The 24,645-nt window shown below is 36.6% G+C and overlaps 1 long non-coding RNA gene and 1 pseudogene across 1 annotated transcript; both read right to left on the bottom strand.

Annotated features, from left to right (window-relative positions):
* Positions 1-13,138: 13,138 nt before the first annotated feature.
* On the bottom strand, positions 13,139-14,885 carry LOC144290029 (uncharacterized). The gene is made up of 2 exons (XR_013357905.1): positions 14,211-14,885; positions 13,139-13,283 (listed from the first exon to the last, which is right to left on the bottom strand). It is a non-coding gene; the product is annotated as an uncharacterized LOC144290029 (long non-coding RNA).
* Positions 14,886-24,113: 9,228 nt separating this feature from the next.
* Positions 24,114-24,263, bottom strand: LOC144303893 (U1 spliceosomal RNA; annotated as a pseudogene).
* Between the last annotated feature and the right edge of the window lie 382 nt (positions 24,264-24,645).

Genomic DNA, 24,645 nt, shown 5'->3' with positions numbered 1-24,645 from the left:
TTTTAAAGTGGAGTAACAGCCTTATACTAATGTCAGAGATTTCTATATCATTCATAATGTTATGTGGGAATTTTTTTTTTTTATTGTCTTGGCAGCTCAACAAAACATCACTCTTAAATTTAGCTTGGGAGTGTATTTTTTATACCTCATTGCTTTACTCCAAATTATTTATTGCACAAGTTTTTACAAATGACTCCTATGCTCAATATTTCAGACAAAAGCAACCATTTTGAATTACACAAGAAGCGCCTTGCTGGTTGTTGACATTAAGCACATGTGACAACTCATTAGAAAAAGAAATACACCCAGAAAGACTCTGCAAAGTTAGTGACTCAAGGCACTGACCCACTTCAAATTTCAAACTAAGTTGTTTCAATTTTTACTAAAGTGTTAACATCATAAATTATTGTAGGTATTTCCATTCTCACCTTTATTATTATGTGCATCACCAAGTATTTTTTCCCAAACTTACACTTTTTTCTGAGAATATCTGAGATAATTGTCCAAGTCATTCAAGACAAAAATTGCTTTTACATAAAATATATACAAATATCAAAATAATGGACTGTAGATTTGTAATTATGAATCACCTAGCTACCTTAGAAGCCATACAGCCCCTTATCAGTCATGCCTCCCTTCTCTTCTCATTAAAATAATAATTTAATAACCAGAGGGGCTTTGTTCTAAATCAGCTGATACATCTCCCAAATTTCTAGCTAGAACATACACAAAAAAGTTATTTAATATTGAGTTCAAAGAAACTAGTGGATTTGTTAAGTTCATATACAGATTTTAGCATTAATTTCCTCAACATGTAGACCTTGGCCTCATAGGCAGGTTGTCACTATCAAGTCAAAATTGAATTTTTTCCTCCACTCCAAAGAAAGCAATAATGAAAGAAAGGAGAGAAAGAGGGAGGAGGGGGGAAGGAAAATATAACTACCACATTAAAAAAAAAATTCAAAATATATGCACCAGAAACAGACCAGAAATAGGTTTATAAGTAGAGGATGAATCTGTGGGTCAGCACAGATTTAAGGAGAGATCTAAGGAGGAATCTTTAAACTAGGTTGCTGGCCAACGAAAGGATGCAGTCAAAACTCTCCATTGCCTGAGACTACCCTTAAATAGAGATGTGAGAAGTTGGAATACTGAAAAACTTCTCTTAGGCTGGACCCAGGCTGTGCTACTCACCAGCAAGCTCAGTGTTAAGGTCAGGGTCAAGATCCCAGGGCAGGGAAAACTACCCCCAAATTAGAGGGCAAGCAATAATGAGGAGTTTGAGGGACCGGAGAAGGTAGGCAGGCAGGGAGGACAGCTCACTCATCATAAAGTTAGGAGTGATTATTCCAAAGCACTGGAAACTATCATTACCAAGAAGTGGGAATTTTTTAAAATTTTAAAATGAGTGTAATAAAAAGTCTTTGAGTTAATTATAAGATATGATCTATCAAACAGAAATGGAAGATAAATTATATTGAAAGAGATAATAACTGAGGTTTTCCCAAGATTTAAAATGTAAAACACGTAAATAAAAATAACCCAACATAGGCACAGAACAATGAAATTGCAGAACAATAAGGCTAAAGAGAAGATATTAATGATTAGTGAGGACAGATGACTTTTTAAAAAGGTGAAATTTGACATAGAATTTACCTCACTTAGATGGTTAAATAACCATTCCAATTTTTTAATTATTTTTGTGCACATCCTTCAGACAATTGTATATGTTAATAGAGCCAGTTTTGTTTTGATCTTCTAGCCAATAAACAAAGATAAATATAGCACTGGTATTTTTGTTTTACAAACATAAACAACAAACATTTTACAGCAGCTGAAATAAAGTTGAAGCCAGTGTGCTAAATTCTCTACATCAAAATTACTAATATTTTGAATCTATTACTAAACTGTGGCCATTAGAAACCCAAAACATAACCAATTGGAAAGCACAGCAGTCTGGAGATGTGTTTCTGTATGTAAAATTCATCATCTTGTCATCTGTGAGCCAATGATTTACTAATATAAGCCCAAACATCAACTATATTATAGCTACAGCCTGGTAACAGTAAAGTTATAGATGAGAAATTATTTCCAACCAAAACCTGAATATTCAGATATGTACAAATTTGGGTGGTGGAAAGATCTCATCGTGTAGTTTCAAATGTCCCTGTTTTTACATTTTTTTTTAAGTTGTAATAGATTTTTCTTCTTTCAGCTCTAGAACTTGTTACCATGAATGATCATATTCTTCAGATGGTAATAAATGCTCACAATTTTTTTTCCCTAAGATAGGATAGCCATAATTAGATATCTCCTCATGACAAAACTACTAGACACCCACTAATCAACAGCTTGTTAATATGATTAATTATTAAAGTAACTTTATTGGAAGGAGAGATGGGGAATTATTGTTTAATGGGTACACAGTTTCAGATTGGGAATATGAAAAAGTTCTGGAGATGTACACTGATGGTGGCTTCCCAGCACTGTGAATGTATTTAATGTCACTCAACTGTATACTTAAAAATTATTAAATAGTAAATTTTGTGGTAATTTCTGCATCTTCTTACATTCTACGACCATTGCTAATATTTTTTATGATAGATCTTGTACTACAGGCACGTATAGCTTAATATTCATTGTGTCTCTGAGGTGGCTACTCCTACATTTATTGTCCACATTTACATTTGCCACTCATTCCTCTATTTATATCAATTATATTCAGCCTGTTATCTCAGATTTTACTGTAAGCAATCATGTTTTTCCCAGCTGATACCAAGTAGCTTGTAAATGTTACACTGATCTAAAGGAGAAGGTGTTATCAGGAACATTTATTGATCTCAAACGCATGTCAGGATAGCTTTAAAAAAATAAGAAAGCTTACTTATTTTGATATCCTGCTTAATTGTAACCTTTAGATATAACATACCACCACTAATAATCCAAATGATGGATGCTCTCAACACATGTTTCTTTATGGATGGACTTGCTACTCTGTTTTTTTTTTTTAACCAGGTTACCAAGTAGAGGCATTTTGAGTATATATCTCATATCAATAGTATATGTCATATGGCAGTACAACACCAATTTTATTAAGCCCCTTTACTTCTCTTAAGAGAAAAAAAGCTACGCAAGAGTCAAAATTCTTCATTATGCAGGTAGAGTGAAATGCACCCTATAGTTCTATCAAATTATGGAGAGCTAGCCGTGTGCATCCAGGGATAGGAATGGTTTACTGAGGCATACGGGCCCAGCAAAGGGGGCAAAAGCATGGTGATCTTTGTAATAGTGACAACTTTAATAGTCAAAATGCTTCAAAAATGAATGTTATACAGCAGGTAGACTCTCCACAACCTGCAGCTTGTACATAATCTCTGACCTGATCTGGGCTCCGAACATTCCCGCTTAGGAACAGCAAACACTCAGCGCCAAACGAGACCAACAAGATTCCTAAGCAATGATGAATATGAAGAAAGGAGGGAGCAGGGCACCCATGCCATGGCAAACCTGCTCTGCCCAGTTCCCTAGGGTGATGAAATGTGTGACTGTCACAAGACTCAGTAATACTGTTATAATTGGGATGTACAGGGAATAGATGCCAGCTGCAGAAACAGTATGTGCTTTGACAAGGAGTGTGTTGCAAGCCGCCGCCAGCCTGTGCCTGCTGCCAACTCCACTCAGCTACAAATAGAAATGATGATGCACAGTGGGCCACAGCTCTCATAGTAGCCTTCACCAACCACTGCTTCAGGACCAAACAGGATCTAGAATTCCAGAGCGCTCATGGCAGTCTTCAAATTAGTTACACATCACAGAGTGGTACTTCCTGAAATATGTCCACAGTTCACCTGCATTGGCATCAATAGAAAAGCTTGTTAAAAATGCAGCTTCATCCCCCGACCCCAGACCTATTGAATCAGAATCTCCTGGGGTGAGGCCCAGGAAACTGCGTTTTCCTTGGTATTTCTTATGAATACTTCCAGTTTGAGAGTGAAGGTCAAATAAGCCCAAAAACAAACACTAAAAAGCACAAATTACAAAAGTAGGAGAAAATGATACAGCCTTGAATTCTTACTATGCTTTGCAATTTACCGAGTGCTTTTATAAGTAACCTCGTTTCTCCACAAGTAGATTTTATAGAGGAGACAATACTTAAGAGATCTGAGTTGCCCAAGATTAGAAATACAGTTTAAGATGTTTTCAAAGGATCAGGACTTAGAAGAAAGGTATTTTCACAATGTCTAGAGCCTTTCCACTCTACTATTCTGATTCATAGCAATAATAATAATGATGATGACATGAATAACAATAAAACGGGGAAAAAATGATAGCAGCCCTTCCTACGTGCCAGACAGTGTGCTAAAATTTTACATTCATTACCATATTTAATCTCCATAACAACACATGAGCTACTATACTTCCAGTTTCACATTGAGGAAATTAATTCTCAGGAAAATTAAATTAGATTGCCTAAGATCGTAGAACAAGTAAATTGTGTTGCCTAGATCCAAATTGTCTGCTTGATTTTAAGCATGTGTTCTAACCACTCTGCCCTCCTGACTCCCTGATGAGACTCAGTCTAGCTACAAAGTCACTCCCTTGTTTGCAGATTAAACCCAGGGTAGCCATACCTAGCCTGATGAAGTGAATGAACTTCTCAGTGGAGGGAGCTCAGCACCACGTCCTCATATGTTCATTCATCAGTGACGTATTGTCTTCCCATTCAGTGCCATACTTTGCACTTGGTGACGGGAATACAGTGTTGAGTAAAATGAAGTTCCTGCTCTCATAGAATTTACATTGTGGTATAAATCTAGAGCCACACCTGTTCATACTAGGACCTACTTCCCCTAACCTCATGCCCATGATCTGGATATTTTTCTACTACTCCGTCTTTTTTAATGAATTATCCCAATTCTTCTATGCTCTTGACCAATCACTCTCCTTACGCGTTTTAGCAAATCGGAACCCTTCTTTGCTAATGGCTTCTAATGGTCTGAGGTGCTGCATTTACATTTGCAAAAAGCTATGATCATCTTATCAGTTAGGACTTTTTAAGTTACAAGGGGAAAAAATGCAAATTGACTTACATAAGGAAAGAATTTTTACTATAATTTATGCAGTAACTGATAAATTATAGAGATTTTCTAAGTATAGCTAGATTCAGGTAGTCCAGCAATGTTGTTTAGGAAGTTATCTGTTATCCCTGGCTTCTACTTGCCCCTGTCAGCTTTATTCTAATTTCTTCTAACATAGTTGGCAGGGTGACCAACAGTAGCTACAATCTCACCTCTACTCTATTTATAAATACCAAAGGAAAGAATTTCTTTTTTCCAGGAGTTTTGATGAGAAGCCCAGGCTTGAGTGCCATTGGCTTGGTATGGGTAACATTAAAATGTAGCAGTTCATCCAGGTGGGGATCATAGAACCCTCAAGAATGAGTTTGGCCCCCCCAAAGCTCCTCAACTAGAAGTTGGCAAGATGTGCTTCCCCAAAGACAAGGTGCTTTTAACAGAAATAGATTCAAGTGGGGGGAAAGCAGCAGATATACAGTAAAACCACTTAGTAGGGACTTAACAATACCCTAACCTAGAGTAACAATTCTAGAAAGAAAAAAGAGAAAATAAAAACAGGAAAATGGGAGAAGAAAGAGACAGGGAAGGAAATGGAGAAAGTAAATATTTATTTCCTTCAAATATCACCAAATAGACTTACTTTATTAATGCAGGAGATGAGCCCTTCTACATGGACAAAGAAGTCTTAGATGACCCTAATGAAATATATTCCACTAGATAGATCAAATTGACCTCAACAAAAGGGGACTTTGATTAAGAATGTATTTATAATTCTAATTTAGGAGAGGAAAGCTTAATGCAATTAAATATTTGGGTACTTTGAAAGCACCAGCTGTTAGGTCTTCTCAGGCAAGTGCTCCAATTATTTTTTTTCTTTCTATTTCTGTTTTGATGTCCAGAGCATTTTGTTTGGGCATGGCTCAGATGCCCACTCTCTCAGTAGTGGGGTGACCTTGGAAAAGTTATTTAACTTATTTGTAAAACAAATAAGAGCTAGAGCTAGTAAAATAGAGCTATCTCCTAAAGTTATAGTGAGAGCTAAATGAGCTAATCCAAGGAAAACTCAGGATAGTGGTTACTATGTAATAGGCAGGTTACCTTTTGTAATTATTTTAAAAGCATCCTTGCTGGTAGATAGCAAACAATTTGACACTGGATCTGTTTGGGGCAACCATTAAGTTATACCTAATAATTTTATTTTTGCCTTGAATTATTATTATTCAAATACTTTTATTAATGGCCCTTCCTTTCTTTTTTTAAAGATTTTTATTTATTTATTTGAGAGAGAGGAGTGCAGAGCAAGAGAGAGAGAGAGAGAGAGCAGGAGCAGGGAGGAAGGGCAGAGGGAGAGGGAGAAGCAGGCTCCTCGCTGAGCAGGGAACCCAAGGTGGGGCTCCATCCCAGGACCTTGGGATCATGACCTGACTGGAAGGCACAGGCTTAATTGGCTTAGTCACCTAGGTGCCCCTATTAATACCTCTTCTGTATGGTAGGAATGTGAGGTCAGGAACAGCTTCAATCTCTGTGTCTCCTGCACAAAAATGAACACTTATTGATGAATGACTTAATAAATTAATGGAAACAAATGGAACCATTATTTCCTTCTATCCTCGCCTTCTCGAACTCTCTTTCTTGATTCAAGTTCCTGTTTTCATGAAAAAAAAAATAATATAAAAATATTCTCCCTCGGGGCGCCGGGGTGGCTCAGTTGGTTAAGCGTCCATCCTACTCTTGGTTTCAGCTCAGGTCAGGATCTCAAGGTCCTGGGATGGAGCCCCACCTCTGGCTCCAGGCTTAGCAAGGAGACTGCTTGAAGATTCTCTGCCCCTCCCCACAGCTCATTCACGTTCACGTGTGTTCCCTCATTTCTCTCTCTCTCTGTCTGTCTCTAAAATAAATACATACATACATTAAAAAATATAGATTCTCCTTCACTGCAATAAGTAGTTTTCCAAAGATTATTCCTAGAAAGGATAAAGCCTTACTCCTCAGGAACAAATGTTTGATTGGTGTGAGTTCAGGAGCAAGGACTGTCAGAAAAGGGTGAGACTTTGGATTGGTGCACATTCCTGGCTGCCTTGAAATCAGCCAGCATAATTTGCCTTTTCACATCAGCAAACTTAGAGAACATATTTATTCATCCTCATTCTTCATGTCACCTTTGAAGCAAGACCGGATGCTTGTGAGTGCTTCTCTCCCTTCAGATGTCACCACATAGGTTGATGTCTGCTGCACCTGTGCTCAGGGGCAGTCCTTGTCTCTATTACACAGCTCTGCACATTTACCTCCCAAAGTGCATGAATGGAAACGAAACTGCCAGTTCTCTAGAATAACATCTGAGGCACCCTGTGGGTACTGACATGCTGCAGAATGGCCACAGATGGCCACCCAGGGACAACCATACGACTGCATAGACTTCTGCAGAGAGCAATATGTGCTGGGAAGTATAGCCAAAGTCCACATCTCCATGCCCACGCTGGCGTCACATGACTTGCTCTGCTGCCAGTGGGCTTCCTGAGGAGGGAGGAGATTGAGCAGGTGTCCATTTTCTGAAAGTCCCTCCCCTTCTATGACAAAGAGATTAAGACCTAGCTCCATTTACAAACAGCTCTCTGAATCTCTCTCTCATCCATTTAGAACACAGCACTGCAGTAAAATCGTGCTTCCCAGTCTCCATGATTTTCTACTTATTAGCATTTTTATACCCTCTGTGCTTAACAGGTTAATGGAGCTTTCATCCCTTGTAATGCCACCGGAAATACAATGTTATCTATAATAAATTCTGCCAAAATGCACATTCCAGCCAGTGTTCTTAATAATCATTCTCTTAATAGAGTGTGCTAAAGCATTGATCATAAGCTTCATGCCTTGGAAACCGGACCCTCTGGGAGGGTCAGCCCCACTCTGTGGAGTCACAGCCAGGTCCTGTTCTCACGAAGTGAAGGCAGACATTGAAAAGATTATGGCATCATTTTAAATATGTTTTCATGGTCAAAATATATCTTTTTAAAAATATGCTTGTAAAATTAATAATCAGACACCTGCTCACAAGCTTAAGTATTACTTTTCTGTGTCACTAGATTTTTTTTTAATATTCTAGACACAGTGAATAAATCTTTTCGTCTGCTTTATTATTTTTAGTGCTGATCACTCAAGCAGTTAATGGCCCCAGACTATCTCTACTGTAACATTCCATCCCCTTCAGCTTTTCCTTTAACTCATTTTTTAAAAAATCTATTTACAGCGAAAGTTTACAGTCTACCTGGGGTGTTTACTTGGGTGAACTCATATTTTATTCATTTGTCTTGATTAGATAAATGAAGTACATTGTGATCTTTTGTTCATCAAGCTTACCTATATTATCTTCTGCTGAATTATTTAAGATATTAAGAAAAATTAAAAAATATTATCCAGTAATAAGATATTTTAAAAGAGCACTGTAGTTTCATAATGAACTTTACAGTTAAAAAAGTAAAAAACTAATCCAGATCTTTTCTCTTTAATATTCATTTTATATATGATCTCCTACAAGCTACAGGAAACCTAAAAATGTATTTCTTGGACAATCAGATGTATACTTTTTAACCTCTTATTTTTTAAGGGGGTTACCAGTCACCTAACGGTAAGTGTAATTTCAGATTCAAAATGCAGCTATGGAATTATTTTTTAACAAGTCCTCCCCTCATTAGAGCCACAATTTCCGTGGGTATGTATGCAACAAAATTTATATGCAAAAAAGCAAGATAACATTTTATGTATCCTTTAAAATTTCAGGGCATCCCTTGGATATTTCATTAATATTGTTAGATTTATCCCAGGGAATAAAATGCAAAATAATGACGCATATAATTTGCTTTTGAAGTACTGATGTGAATCGCAAAAGATTCCCATGTTAATTGAAGTGTGCCCGTTCAGCACTTTTTATGCCAGTACAGCCTTCTCTGAGTTCATTACATTGTTGCATAGACTTTGAAAACATTATTAATATTACACAAGTCAACCCTTGTGCAACAGTGATGAGAAATGTAGAAAAAACCATACTAAGATAAGATTGCTCCATTGGGCATGGTATGCCTGTTAGGTCACATCAGTTAAGTCATTTTTGAAACAAGTGGTATTTGTTTGAACTAAAATCGGTGTTAGTCCTAGTTGGCACTGTGAGCTCCGAACAAGAATCTTAGAGTGAGCAACTTCTTATGATAACTAAAAGACAGAAATGTTTTCATACATCGCAAGAACAACCTGTGTCTGGTACTATAGGGTATCTCTCATGAGTGCTTTAAGGAAGGATTACTTCAAATTCAAATGTTTCTCTTAAGCCATATCTTTTAGGTTAAGGGTCTATTTTCAATGCGTGCATCGTCTTTCATTGGGAAAAGGAAAAGGAAATTAATACTATTACAGCAGCAGCATAAATTATGTAAGATATATTTTTAGGGGTTACATATATTTTTAAACTATGTATATTTTTAATGGAAAAAAGATCAAACAAAAGTATAACGACCACAGTGTTATTGCAGCTTATTTACCTTTTTTATTTTTTTAAATTTCTAGTAATGTGAGGAGTAGAATTTGAAATTTAAAAATTAAGGAATCCAGAACAATAAGTTAATGAGTGACTACTGTTACAATAAAAAATAAAAGAAGGGTTCTGACACCAAATTAAGTGTCTGGTGAGAAGAGAAATATCATCCATGACACATTTTTTTAAAGATTTTATTTATTTATTCATGAGAGACAGAGAGAGACAGAGAGAGAGAGAGAGAGAGGCAGAGACACAGAGACACAGGCAGAGGGAGAAGCAGGCTCCATGCAGGGACCCCGACGTGAGACTCGATCCCGAGTCTCCAGGATCAGGCCCTGGGCTGAAGGCGGCGCTAAACTGCTGAGCCACCCGGGCTGCCCCCATGACACATTTAAATTTGGTGATTCTTATAACAAATGTAGCAACAGTAATATCTCATCATTTGTCATGGTGTTTATGGTTTGGTAGCACCAAGAGCAAATCAGTTTCAAAAATAATGGATCACACTCAACCTAAAGTGAAAAAAAATTACCAAAGACCACCAGTTCAACTAAACTGCTTTAGTTTGTTCCTTTTTTCCTTTAAAATGTTACATTTAGGGAAACTTTAAAGAAACAGTTTCAAAAAATAACATATCTCATGCCTACAGTGTTTTTTTAGTTCCAATTTGAAATCTTGTAAAATTTTAAGTAGTGTTCACCTAGAATTTGGAATTTGAAATTTGACTTATAAAATACCTAGTGTGTATTTCAACTAAAATGTTCCACACAGGTTTATAATTGAAATGCAAAAAGAGAGAAAAAGGGGAAAAATCAGTCTAAGTAAACTTTGTCATAAAGCTCCCAAATAACTGTCACCTAGTTCAGCAAATCCACAGTGTAGAGTTGGGAATAACCAGTCTCTGGTGCTTCCCGCCCTTAACTTTGCCCTTTCTGGCCAACATACCAATTATTTTAACAGCAGAGCTTTCTAGTACTCTAACGTTGGTTCTTGAACCTTTCCTGGCTTTGCCTTCTGCTCTGTTTATAAATCTCCTTGAGGTCACTTAGACTGTCTTTGCCACTTGCTAGCTGTGTACCATTGAAAAGCTGCTTAACTTCACTCTGTCAATTTCCTCACTTGCAAAATGGAATAATAATATGACCCACTCATAAGGCAATAATCATAATGACTAAGTGAGTTGATACAGAAACTGGCAGACATAAATGCTCAGTAAAGGTTAGTTACTATTATTTCTATCAGACAGATGATGGATTCTCTATTCTTCTTAGATTATTTTTTAATATAAGCAAAATGTGTCATAACATGTTCGGCTTTTCTACGTTTTGTCTTTTCTCTCAATTCCATGCCTTAGCTTCCGAGCTACCTGCCCCGCCCCGAGTTGGCACTCTGCAAGGAACTCTGTTCCATACAATCCGGGACTCAGGCTGGGAAATGTGGGGGAGCAGATGGAACATTGGGAGAGCATCAATATGTGTGTCAGTCTGCCTTTCCAAGCACCAAACATTCCTTTGCTCCCTTCTTTTCACACATGGATCCCATTCAAGTTCTCCTCAAGGGAGAAAGCCAGAAGGCCCACTCTCTTGGCATCCTCATCAAAGTCCATTATCTGTGAGGGATGTGTAGTCACCTCTAAATCACTTTCAAATGTGAATCCATCTGTCCTACAGCCACTCAGTGCACAGTGATGGAGTAGTAACCTCAGTGAAAATAGGATGGTTATTAGACACACAGAAACCACTGGACTGTAACAATTATGAAATCCTAGCAGGCAAGTATTATGGGGTTTCTCAGTCAAGAGGATAGAGATGTTCCTTTATTAAGCCCAAATTTCACACCTTAGTAAGATCTCCCTGTTTCCATGTTGATATTTTTTTTTCTTCTCAGTGTCCCCTTGGGTGCAGTGGTCCCATGTGGACTGCACAGATTTCCCAGTCACCTGTACATAAGCAGGACAGACTCCCAAGACCTGTTTTAAATCTTGAGCAATCACAACTCTTTAGTCCAAGCGCATGGATTCTCTAGCAACAGGATTTTATGACCCAAAAGTGGTATGTTTCTTTGATGAAATGACCATAGTTCATTTCAAGATACAGTTTCACATTTCCTATTTCTGTTTCTGTTTTTTTTCCATTCTCAGCACCACCACTACTACCATCAGCCCATCCCTCTGCAACACACACACACACACACACACACACACATCTCATATTTCTCTTTCAATTTAAGGGGAACTCCTTGAGACTTCAGGCTTTGCTATGAAAAGCTAAATTTTTAATCTTTTTTCCTTAAGTTATTTTGTCCAACCAAGTGGTTTTTCTGGGTGCCATACATTTAGCCTGGCCTTCTCCCAGAGGCAATTTTTAATCAGTTGAAAGATTTTACTGGGAATTTTCCACTGCAAGCTAGCTAGATACGCAAGACATCTTTCATGTTCTGAAAAATTAAGTACAGGATATAATAGAAACCTAGATCCCTGAATCACCACATGGGGCAAAAGATGCCAGCAGATCAGAAACACTTGCATCAAACTGTTCCATAAATAAAAATTAACTTGTCTTGTTTTTAGCCATTGAGCTTTAGAGGTTTATTTCTTACTGCGGTTAGCAATTCTCCACCTAATGTAATCAATTGCTCAGGACCATTCTAAAAATGTTGTATTTTATTGATACATTGGGTTGAATTGTTGCTCAGTGGATAGTAATTGAGACAGTATTTTTGTAGAGTACATATAACACATTCAATAATGAACAAAATGAAAAATCATCATTTCCAGGCTTGCCAAGAAATGCAATTTATTTGCTGTTCACCTAGTTTTCTGTTGATCAAATTAAATGTTGAATCCATGATAGACATTTCTAAAATAAAAGCAAAGCTTGATAGGATACAACATATAATTTTAATAGCTAAAACAAGCCTAACCTATATATGAAACAAAAAATGTTGCATAAAAGAAATATTAGTATATGCTTTCCAAGTTTGAGCAGCATGTAGACATTAAACATAATGATTTTTTTAAATAGCAGTGATTGCCAGTAGGCCCCATTTTTAGCCTTTGAATTACTGATGACATAGGGGTTTGGCTATAAAACATTTTTTGTGTATTACCCACTTGTGTCTAGAAACAATGGTTTATCACTAGGTATGAAGTTAAAAGGAAGAAATTCAAACAAGCTTTTAAATGTAAAGTACAACAATCAGTATTGATATCTTCTAAGTTTAAAGCTAAGACACTGGTTTAAAAAAAGTTATTTTCCCTTTAGTGATTCCCTGTATAACTCATTAGAATCATCTGTATCATCTCATCCTTGAGCATGTTCCAATGTTTAAGCATTTTCTTTATGATAGAGTAGTTTTAACAAACCCTGAAAATGAAAGATGAAGCTGGATTTCCAGAATTGACTCTGTTTTCTTTTCCTTTTAAATCAGTGGTTCAATGAGGAGACTGGGCCAATCTGAATGTTTTAGGTAGAAGTAGGTTTGGACATCCCAAGTTCGTATCAGTGTCTTCTAAGAGATAAAAAACACACTACTCAGATTGGATTATAAAGATTTTATTTATGTCTTTATTTTTAGAAATAGAGAGCATGGGCATAGGGAGGGAGTGGGAGGATCTCCAGCAGACTCCAAGCTGAGTGCTGAGCCTGACACAGGCCTCCATCTCACGACATTGACGTCACGACCTGAGACGAAATTAAGAGTCAAACACTCAACCTACTGAGCTACACAGGTGCTGTACTCAAATTGTATTAAAATGTTAGGAAAAATAGGTGATTCACCTTACTGGTGATCAAAGAAATGAAAGTTAAAATTAACCACACACAACTATTTCTCACACTTGTTTGAATGGCAAAATTTTGATCACTGACTGATCATTTTTAGTGTTGAAATAGATGTGGGGAATGGCTCTGGATTGTCGGGATAGCTCAGCATCACCAAACCCCCTTTCAAAGTCCCTTTCCTGAAGAGAGAAGCCAGGAATTACCTTTCTCCAAATCCCTCTCAGTGCATGGTTCTAGGTACCACGCTAATAAGACACATGTGTGCCAGATTAAGGACGCTGAAGAAAGGGAATGACCATCATTCTCCAGAGGTTGCTGCAGCCAGATAAGTATGCACATGTGAAATTCAGACTAGCTCTGGAGACCCACTCATTTCCCTGCTCCTGACTGAGGTAGTTGGTCAGAGCGTCCCAGAGATTCTTGGAGATTTTAGCAATTTGCTGGCAAGTTGTAAGGAACCACCCACGTTGTTGCTACAGCCAGAAATCATTGCTGGCATCTATCTAGATGTTTCCCTAGCCCTTCCTCTATGGTTATAAAAACTTATAATTCCAAGTACTAAAATTTTTGGTTTATGGAATTCATAGAATGGCCTCTTTGCCTGGCTAAATCTTGATTGCTAAAACCCTCCTCAAAAAGTTTGGTGAGAATATAGATTTTTTTTATTATTATTATAATTGACACACAGTGTTAAATGAGTTTCAAGTGTACAGCATAGTGATAGAAGTCTTTATGTTATGCTCTGTTCACCCCAAGTGCACCTACAATCTGTCACTATAAAGCCAAAACCCTATTATAGTACCATTGACTCTATTTCTTATGGTGTACCTTTTATCCCCATGACTTATTTACTCCGTAACTGGAAGCCTGTATCTCCCAGTCCCCTTCAGCCATTTTGCCCATGCTCTGTACTTATGGGCCTGTCTCTGCTTTTTGGAGAATAGAGATTATTATAACACTCTTAGAATACTGTGGTACACGGAATTCTAAAATGACTTTCAGTGGCCCTTGCTTTGTTTAGTTCCCTTATGTTTAGCGTAGGTGAAACCTATCACTTGTTCTAACCATTAGAATATGGCAAAAAATATAGAATATCATTCTTTTGACTATACTGCCTTAGATGGAAAAAGTGAAGGGACTTGCAGGTGTAATTAATCAGCTACCTTAAAGTTAATTAAGAGGGCTACCCTGGGTAGGTCTGATCTAATCACAGGAGCCCTTTAATAGAAAGTATAGAGGTCAGAGTCAGAAATAGAGGATCTCTCCTCTGGTCTCGAAGAAGCAAGCCAGTGTGTGTTCAATAGTTGCAAGGAAATGAATTCTATTCTACCAACAATTCTGTGAGTTTGAAAGAGGCCCCAAACCTCAGATGAGACCCCAGACCCATCTGACACCTTGATAACAGCCTTGTGAGACCCTGAGCAAAGGACTTAGCAAACCATGCTCAACTCTTGGTCCTTGGAAACTGTGAAAAAATAAATGTGTGCTATGGTAAATTTGTGGTAATTTTTCAGATGGCAATAAAATGTAACATAAGTATCACTTGAGAGTATTTATTAAAACTCTGATATATATCTATTTTAGACCTAACAATTCTAAGATTCCTTAAGATTTATGCTACATAAATAATATCAAAAGAATGTCAGACTATATGCTTACGTACATCCACTATACTGTTACTGTGAACAGAAAAAAAAATTAAGGTAAATTAATGTCCGGTAATAGGAAGCCATCTACCAGTAAGAGCAAAATGATTGGCATAAGCAAATATATTCATTTTGTGTTTACTGAAATTTAAGGCAAACTATCAAAGAATACTTTCAGTGTTGTTTCATCTTGTTATAAACAGTGTATATAAATGTATCTGTATGTATATTTTTGTATTCTTATACATACATGGAAAATCATCTAAGAGTATACCTTTGAATACCTGAGAAAATGACTAAACCTGCAGAATTGGATACAAACAGGGTTAAATAAGGAGAAGACTTTACTTACAACAGCACATTGTGTAATTTTTTAAAATTGTTTGAAAGATTCACTCTTGTAAATATTTTTAATAGAAAAAGTTATTAGAACTGAATGATGGAAATGGTTTTATTTGCATGAAGCACCTATGACAATGCCCTGCCTGAAATGGGCTTTCCATAAATAGTTGTTAAATGTATAAATCAAGCTATTACATTAGAACATCTTAGTCCATGAGATGAAGGAGGGGTTACTAATGTTGAATTTCAGCCATAAAGAGATCTGAGTTGTGATAGAATTGACAGCTGACAGTTGCTTTCCAGAGATAAATCATAAAAAAAGCTCTGCTCATATTGTTCTTAAAAAGCTAATAATAAAATTAAGCTGTTAACCAAAATAGGTTAAATTATATATTCAGTCATTGGTGGAGAGATTTTTGATATATGTATTCCTTGAAAAATACTAAAGATCTTGACTTTTTAAATGGGGACTATTTGATGTATTCAATTTGACACTTAAAAAGTTTGGTCCTACCACATTTTTCTTAATGTCTTTCAAAATAATTTTTCAAAGAAAAGGCAGTATGTTGTTGAATGAGAGAAAAGCTTATGAGTACCATCTTAGTGAAAAATTATATCCTATATTAGGTTGGAGATATATGTTAGCTAAACCCACATAGATTAAAGAAAGAGGTACATTTGAGATACCTGGGACATGGGCAGTGTGGAATTTTAATAAAAACAAACAAAAAAATGAAAACAAAATATTTCACAATCACAAAATGAACTCACGAACTAGTGAAATGTGTTCCACCTTCATGTTCTATCAGTTTTTGATTTAATATAAATTTTGTCCTAGAAAGTACCAGCACTTGGAAACAGATTATCTAAAAATTTAATTTCTATTTTTAGACCCATTAATTATGTGTGTTTAAATTTGGGAGAATAAGCAATATCAAATAAAACTCAGGGTCAAGGTATGTCAATAAATGCTACCATCACTTGCCACACCTTCTCATATTTATAACCTGGATCTGTTAGTTACATAAATGGGCGCATATATCTTTGTGTCTTCCTTGTTCCTGATCTTAGAAGCAGTAACCTCTCAAAAGCGATACAACTGTTTTATTTCATTATTTGCACTTAGAATTGGTGAAATCTTGAATTTTAAACGGTATTTAGCTCCTATTTTCTGCTTATTTTCACGTACTCATTTAAACACTCTAGCGCTTAACTTATTAGTATTTAAGTATCTCTTTGACAAAAATGCCTCAAAGTGCATTCAGAAACCATCTACATTAGAACACCTGACTAGAGCTTGCTCAAAAGATAGATTCCTATAACCTAATCACACCCGTTGAATCCTAACTTCTGGATGGTGAGGCCTAGGAATCTATTTTTTGAAAAAGATGTTTCAAGAACACTAAATCATAGAACCACTACATTAGCCGTGAGTGTGTTTGCAAAAAGAATCTTTAGTTAAATGGAAGGGGGAGCAAAAAGAGAGGAAAGGGGAGTGAAGGAAAGGATATCTAAACACTTGATTCTGCCCTCAGGGAAGCCTCGGGAGTAAAGAAACTCTTCCCACCACCATACCCTTTCTTTCCAGCTGAACAGATTCTTTAACAGTCACATTCACCTTTTGAGCCCCAGCCCCCTAGGCATGGAAACCTTCTGTGCCCCAGGCAAGAATAGGTGGAACAGGAGAAAGTTAATGGATCCAGTGCAGACTATGAGGAGCAGCAATGAAAAGAAAAGACAAGGAAGCCTCCTTCCAACACTCAAAATTCCAAATTTTTCCTCTGGAAATTTAAGTATCCCATTTTATAGCTCATTCATTGAATAGAGAGTTAAGTTTTGTTCTCCTACTATGCCTCTCATACTTGAAAAAATTAATCAGTATAACTAAGAATAACATCTATTTATCATCTGCATACTTTTTTTAAAAAATTTCCCCATAATGGCAAACTGATAGACAAATCAATGGAACAGAGTAGAGAGCCCAGCAATAGACCCACGTAAATGTAGTCCACTGATGTTTGACAAAGGAGCAAAGGCAGAACAATGGAGAATTACAGGCTTTTCAACATGGCGCCCGGACAACTGGATATCCATGTTCAAAAAATGAATCTATATACAGACTTTATACCCTTCATAAAAATTAACTGAAAATGGTTCACAGACTGCATGTAAACGCAAAACTATAGGACTTCAAGAAGACAACATGGGAGAAAATCTAGATACCTTAGGTATGGTGACTATTTTTTAAATACGATAACAAAGGCATAATCCATGAAAGAAATGATTGATAAGCTAGACTTCATTAAAATTAAAAACTTATGCTCCATTAAAGATAATGTCAAAAGCCACCGACTAGAAGATATTTGCAAAAGGCGCATCTGATGAAGGACTTGTGTCCGCAAGATACAAGGAACTCTGAAATTCAACAATAAGAAAACTAACAATCTGATTTTAAAATGGGCAAAAAAAGGGTGTCTGGGTTGTTCATTTGGTTAAGCATCCTACTCTTGATTTCGGCTCAGGTCATGATCTCAAGGTTGTTAGGTTCTGCGCTGGGGATGGAGCCTGCTTAAATCTCTCTCCTTCTCCCCCTCCTCCCTCTTTCTCCCTCTCTGGAAAAAAAAAAAGAAAGAAAAAGGGCAAAAGACCTAAATAAAAAAGACCTAAATATCACCAAAGAAGATACACCAATGGCAAATAAGCATATGAAAAGATGTGCCTTTAGAGAAATGCAAATTAAGACAATTAGACGAAATCGTATTCGAACGATACTACTGTACTAGAACAGACAAAAATCCAGAGGTGAAAATACCAAATGGTGACCAGGTTGTGAAGTACAGGAACTCTCCTTCATTACTAGTGGAAATGGAAAAATGATATAGCCACTTTGGAAAAAATTTGGCAGCTTCTTTACAAAACTAAACATCCTCTTACCGTATGATCCAACAGAAGTTGAAAACTTGGTATTTACCCACAGAATTTGAAAACTTAAGACGCACATAGGTGTTTATAGAAGCTTTATTCATAATTGACCAAACTTGAAAGCAACAAAGTCATCCTTCCGGAGGTGAATGGACAAACTGTGGTATATCCAGACAACGGAATATTAGTGCTAAGAAGAAGCGAGCAACCAAATAATGAAAAGATAGGGAGGGAACTTCGATGCCCTTACTAAGTGAAAGAAGCCAATCAAAAAAGCCAATGTACTGTATGATACCAACTATATGATATTCTGGAAAGGGCAAAACTGTAGGGAGTAAAAAGATGTGTAGTTGCCAGGGGTTTGGGATGGAGGGGAAGACGAATAGGCAAGCACAGAGGATTTTTAGGAGAGGTAAATTATTATGAATGATACTAGAGTGATGGATACATGTCATTATACATTTGTCCAAACCCATAGAATGTATAACACCAAAGTGAACCCTAATATAAACTATAGACTTTAGTTGATAATGATACATCCATGTGCGTTCAGTGATTGTAACAAACGCACTGCTCTGGTGTGGAATGCCTATAGTGGGAGAAGTAGTGCATATGTGGGGATGGCAATATAAGGGCTTAATTTTGCTAAAAAACCTAATATGGCCCTAAAGAATATAGTCTGTCTTTAAATAAAGGCAAACTAGGGACTGAATATGGAAATAACCACAAAATACTTCAAAATCCTCCCTAAATAATTTTCTTAAACTCCTAAAATAATGAACTTGAGCCATTTAAACATAGGACTGTCTGAATGTTCTATTATCATGACTTAATCAGTTCTTTCTCAGTGTACACTAAATTCTTGAAATTAAATGGAAAGAAAACCAGATTAGAAGAGCCCTAAATCTTGTGACTAGAACATTATCTTCACTCAGAAGAAAATTCCATTCTTCCATGCTAGGAGTTGAAGTTTGAATTCACTAAAACAGCTTCAACCTTCACCTAAATCAGTCTGATAATATGTGTGAAACCTAATTTGGCCAGTCTCAAATTCAGATTTACTCACTGCAGGTTTCCCATCCTCCCATTTCTTTTATTCTGTACCATGATGGTGCCTCTATTAGCTAAACGATAATTAAGTGCTAATAATTTAAACACTTTTGGGTAAGAATACCTAGAAATTCTTTGTGCCCTGAGAGAAGGAAGAGTCTCGAACTGCTAGCTAGGGACTGAGTTCACCTCTGTTACCACCGCAATCCAATAGATCCATGGGGAGTTGCCACACATGTTTGTTATATAGGTTGTGTTCAGCATAGCAACCTTCTGGTACTTTCATTCATTTGATAAGTGGAATGTATTTGTATGTTCTAATGAGTCTCAGACATTCTAGCATGATGAGCTGAGAGATTTTTATCAGGTAGAAAATAGCTTTTGGGTGTTTGTGAAAAGAGAGGTAATGTATACACTTCCCCATATTTAAGAAGAAACTGTTATAAAAATGTGTAGATTGCAACTATATTAGAAAACATTTTCTATTCATTTCACTAATATCCATTTCTCAATTGCAGAATTAAGCTTTTATAATCTCTGTCATTTGTACTAAAAAGTGGAGGAGTAGAAGAAACTCCAAAGATGGTAGTAACTCTATTTTTAACCTACCAGTGACTTTTTCTTGAAAGGCCAATTACTTAGGCACTCGATTTTTTTTTTTTTTTAGTTCCTACTTACTGCAAAAGATAATCATTCAGATCATCTTGATCACACAATTCTTCAACTTCTTTGGAAGAAAAGCCTTATCAATGAGAAGTCTTAGATTTAATTATAGTATATTTCATGCTTCTCTTCTTTGCAGAAGCCATTAAAAATAGGTGTAATTTTAAGAAATTGGGGTAAAATATAAACTTCCTTCCATTCTCTCTCTCTTTCTCTCTTTTTTAAAAGATTTTATTTATTCATGAAAGAGAGAGAGAGCCAGAGACACAGGCAGAGGGAGAAGCAGGCTCCATACAGGGAGCCTGATTTGGGACTCAATCCCCAGGACTCCAGGATCACACCCTGGGCTGAAGGCAGGAGCTAAAATCACTGAGCCACCCAGGGATCCCCTCTTGCATTCTCTTTATCAATTTATAGATTGAAAGTCACCCTGCTTAAATTCCCCCACAACCCTCACCCCACAAATTTCTGTCCCATGTTGAAACCCTACCCATCCTACAACATGTTTCCCTACAAAGCTTTCTGGATTTCCCTCAACCAGATGTGTTCTCATCCATCCTTAAACCTCATTGTATTTTTTACTTTTCTTGTGGCACTTCTCACATTCTGTCTCATATCAAAACTATTGCCATGTTTCCTACTCCTTATTTTACAAGGCCTTCCCTGAAAGCTGAGGCTCAGTCTCATTCATCTTTGATGTCCTCTTCCTACTTGTTCTGGACATATTAAGCAAGCATGAAGTGTGTGCTTAACTGATATGGTCTTTTAGGTTTGGGGGAAGTAGCCATTTAAAATAGGGTGATAGTCTTGAAATACTTCAAGCTTAGTAATATGCATCAAAATCTTTTTGAGGATTCCATTCCTTAGTGACCATAACAAGATACTTTCATAATACTTCACCCTGAGGGAGTCCATTCTTCTCTGATGGCTTCAGCTACTACCTGTAAACCAAATACTTCCAAAGTTTTATTTCTGGCCCTTCAAAACTGCCTTGTGACTACCTGTTGAATAAATGCATCAAAGAAAATTTAGTTTGCTTTCACATTTTGTTATCATTAAGAGAAATGTTAGTGATTTTTTTATTTTTATTTTTTTGTATGTTTTTTCATTGGAGTTTGATTTGCCAACATATAACACCCAGTGCTCATCCCGTCAGGTCCCCCCCTCAGTGCCCATCACCCAGTTAATGATATTTTTAAAACACATATAGTCTACTAGAATATTTCATTTTTTTTTATAGGAAAAATTCTAGTTTCTCTAGAAGAAATGAGTTGATTAACAGATAACAAGTGACTAAACTAGAATTAAGAAAGCTGGAATTTAATCTATTCTGTCAGAGTTGTTTTTTTTTTTAGAAGACCTTGTATAAGTCATGTAATTAATTGTCTTGAACCTCATCTTCAAAGCAGTAATAGTTGCCTTCCATGCCCACCTCATAGTACTGAAAAACCCAAATGAGATACAGTACATGACAGCATAAACTACGAGTTGGGCACAGACTAGGTGAATGGCCAAGGGCATGCGCTCTGGAATCATTCTTTGGGTTTGAATCATGATGTTACCCTTGTTCCCTATGCATGCCTGTCTCTGATTCTTCATCTGTAAAATGGGAGGGTAAAGCTAAAGCTCTTGGAAGCAATAAATGAGAAAATCATTGAAAAGCACTTCACACTGTATCTATTATTACCCTAGTTGTGTGGTTTCAATAGTAAATTGGTTAAGATCTTTTAATTTTCTGAAGAACTTTAATCTACATTGCATGACCCAAGCAAACAATTATTATATTAATATATAAATTTCCTGGAAAGACCTCAATGACTAAACAGTTTTATTTATTTTTTGATTAAATGGACTTATAGAAGAAAGGTTGTCTGTGTGTGTTTTTTGTTTGTTTGTTTGTTTGTTTTTTTAAAAGATTTATTTATTTATGTGAGCTAGAGAAAGATCAGGGGGGAGGGTCAGAGGGAGAGAGAGTCCTAAGCAGACTCCATGCTGAGCCAGGAGCCTGAGGTGGAGCTCAGTCTCACGACCCCGAAATCAGAACATAATCCAAAACAAGAGTTGGTTGCTTAACTGACTGCGCTACCCAAGTGCCCCGTCTGTGTTTTTTAATGGTTACATCATACACCCAAAAATCATAAATGATAAGTATAGAAATAGTATAACTGTCTTTAATAGTCAAATTAAATACCTAGTATTCAAAAGCAAATATGAAGTTAGCTCCAAGAGCGAAACTTGACTTTCAGCCTACTCCTATACTCTAATTTATGAAACAGTTATCCTCTAGACCCCAATCTATTGACTCAAGGACGGTTTAACTTTCTTATCACATGCTAATTGCTCAGCTCCTGTGTGCATCAACTGAGCAAGAGCGGCCTATAGATATCACACAATGCACTGTACATTTTTGGTTAGCAAACCGTAGGGCAAAAAAATAAAAAAAAATCTGGTAGCCCATTTTGACAATTCTTGTAATTTGCGGTGATGTTTTCATTACAGTGTGTCACACAGGAAGCCACAAAAAGATTAGACATAGACCAACTCATCCACATTTCTTCCAGCCAGTAATCACATTGACTTCCGCCAGTGACCCAAACTGTCTTGGTGCCCGCTCTTCCGTTTACCAGATAATGTGGCCCCTAAATTCATTGAGAAATGGATGTACCACATAGTCAAAAATGCCATTATCTGTGTTTTATTAGGCTCTGTGATTTGATCTTCCAGAAATATCTAAGCCCACAACAAGATGAATGTCGGGTATGACAAAAATATGCTAGTGGGATTTTGAAAACCACAGAGAAACTCTATAGGAAATATTAGGAAAGAAGAGGGCAAGAAGCAAGTGACCCGGAAAAAATATATAGATGCCATAAAATTGGATCCATGAGATATCCTCCTTATGGTCTTATAGAATAGATTTTGAAAATCCAGAAATCATGTGGACTTTATCCAAACCTGAATTTTTGAAAAAGCCATAGCTTTTATTGGACTAATAAAAACCAGGTAATGTGTTTGCTGATACAATGGAAAGACTGCATTGAAATTTGGTGATTTTTTTTTCTCTAGTTGGTGATTTGGTGAAATCGTATTTGGTGATTTTTTTTTTCTCTAGTTCCTAAATTATTTCTTGTGGGTAAAAAGGTACCTAATATTCTAAAGAGTAATAAAACTAGTTTCAAACTTTGAGTCTACCTATCAATTAAAGAAGCTCTCTGCAGTATTTTCTTTTAATAATATTTTTGTCATTTCATTTGCTGTTACAAAGCATTTCAGGATTGAGAATTTCTTTCTCCAGATTATTCCTCCTTGATATTTAAAATGGTCTCCCATATTGATTCCAACTCCATTGATACTGTTCTACCATTTCTGTCATAAGCTGCTTTCCCCCCGCCCAATAGATAGATAGATAGATAGATAGATAGATAGATAGATATTGAACCATATTGTTATATACTCTATGATATAATCTTAATCACTTCCATAGTTTTGTCACCTATATAATATCAGAATGTTGCTTTCTAGCCCCAGCCTCTTTCCAGAGCTTCATTTTCAACTGCTGAATGTATAATTATCTATAAAGATGCCATATCATCCATAAATTCAACTCTCAATTTGATTAATCAAAAATAACTTAAACTTGTACTTCTATATATTTATTTTTATATTTACTATGACTGTAAGTATATATATGCACCAAACCGTGTATGCCACTTTTTTCTCCTCACAATTGCATCCTGGATCTCTGCAAACAAAAAGCTTTGTGATTGGACATCTTCTTTTCATTGCCTCCCATAGCATCTTTTGTATACTCTATCATCATGTTTTTACAATAAAATAATTATTCATTTTCCTGCCGGTGTTCCCAATTACAGTGCAAACTTTATCTCGAATGAGCATTATTTTTTGTTAATCTTGCGTCCTATCTCTCAAATGGTGCCTAGCACAATGAACGAATTTAATCAGTGTTGACAAATAGATGACTCAGTCATGCAGTTTATAAGACTGACTTCATTATCTTCACCTCTTTTTTTAGGTAGGCTCCACACCCAACATGGGGCTTGAACTCATGACCCTGAGATCAAGCATCACATGCTCTTCCAACTGAGCCAGCGAGCATGTATACAGTCTCCCACTAACAGAAATTATGCAGTCAAGTTCCCCACATTTGGGAAACTTACAGAGGTCAACACAACCTGAGTGCAATGGATGGGCCTCACCCTGGGAGGTGATCTTGGTATCTCCGTGGCCAAGTGTTTATTATCTTCACCTTCTTCACTATTAGAATTATTTAGTTCGGGTGTTTTACAATTACAATGTTCTCCATTTATACTTCCTTAGTTGTCTAAAACACATTTATCTAAAGCTGACAGTTCATAATTACATCATTGGTGACTTGCTTGTAGAAGTTAGGAAAATGATGATGTATATTGTTGTGTTTTTCAGTGTCATGGTTTAGAATGGAGAACAGGCAAGAATTAATTCCTTTTTACTGTCTCAAAGATGTATAAATATAAGGAGATCTCTGATTCCTTCAATGACTTGCAACCTCTCACCAACCATGTGCATCCAGCCTCCCTAAGTTGATGTGGAATTCAGAGATGGCATGATTGATCCTCTGACCCCACTCCCCACCTCATTTA

Source organism: Canis aureus, chromosome 2, assembly GCF_053574225.1.
Source record: "Canis aureus isolate CA01 chromosome 2, VMU_Caureus_v.1.0, whole genome shotgun sequence".
Lineage (NCBI taxonomy): Eukaryota > Metazoa > Chordata > Mammalia > Carnivora > Canidae > Canis > Canis aureus.
The sequence above is the reverse complement of the archived record's forward strand: the minus strand, read 5'-3'. Positions and strand labels throughout refer to the sequence as shown.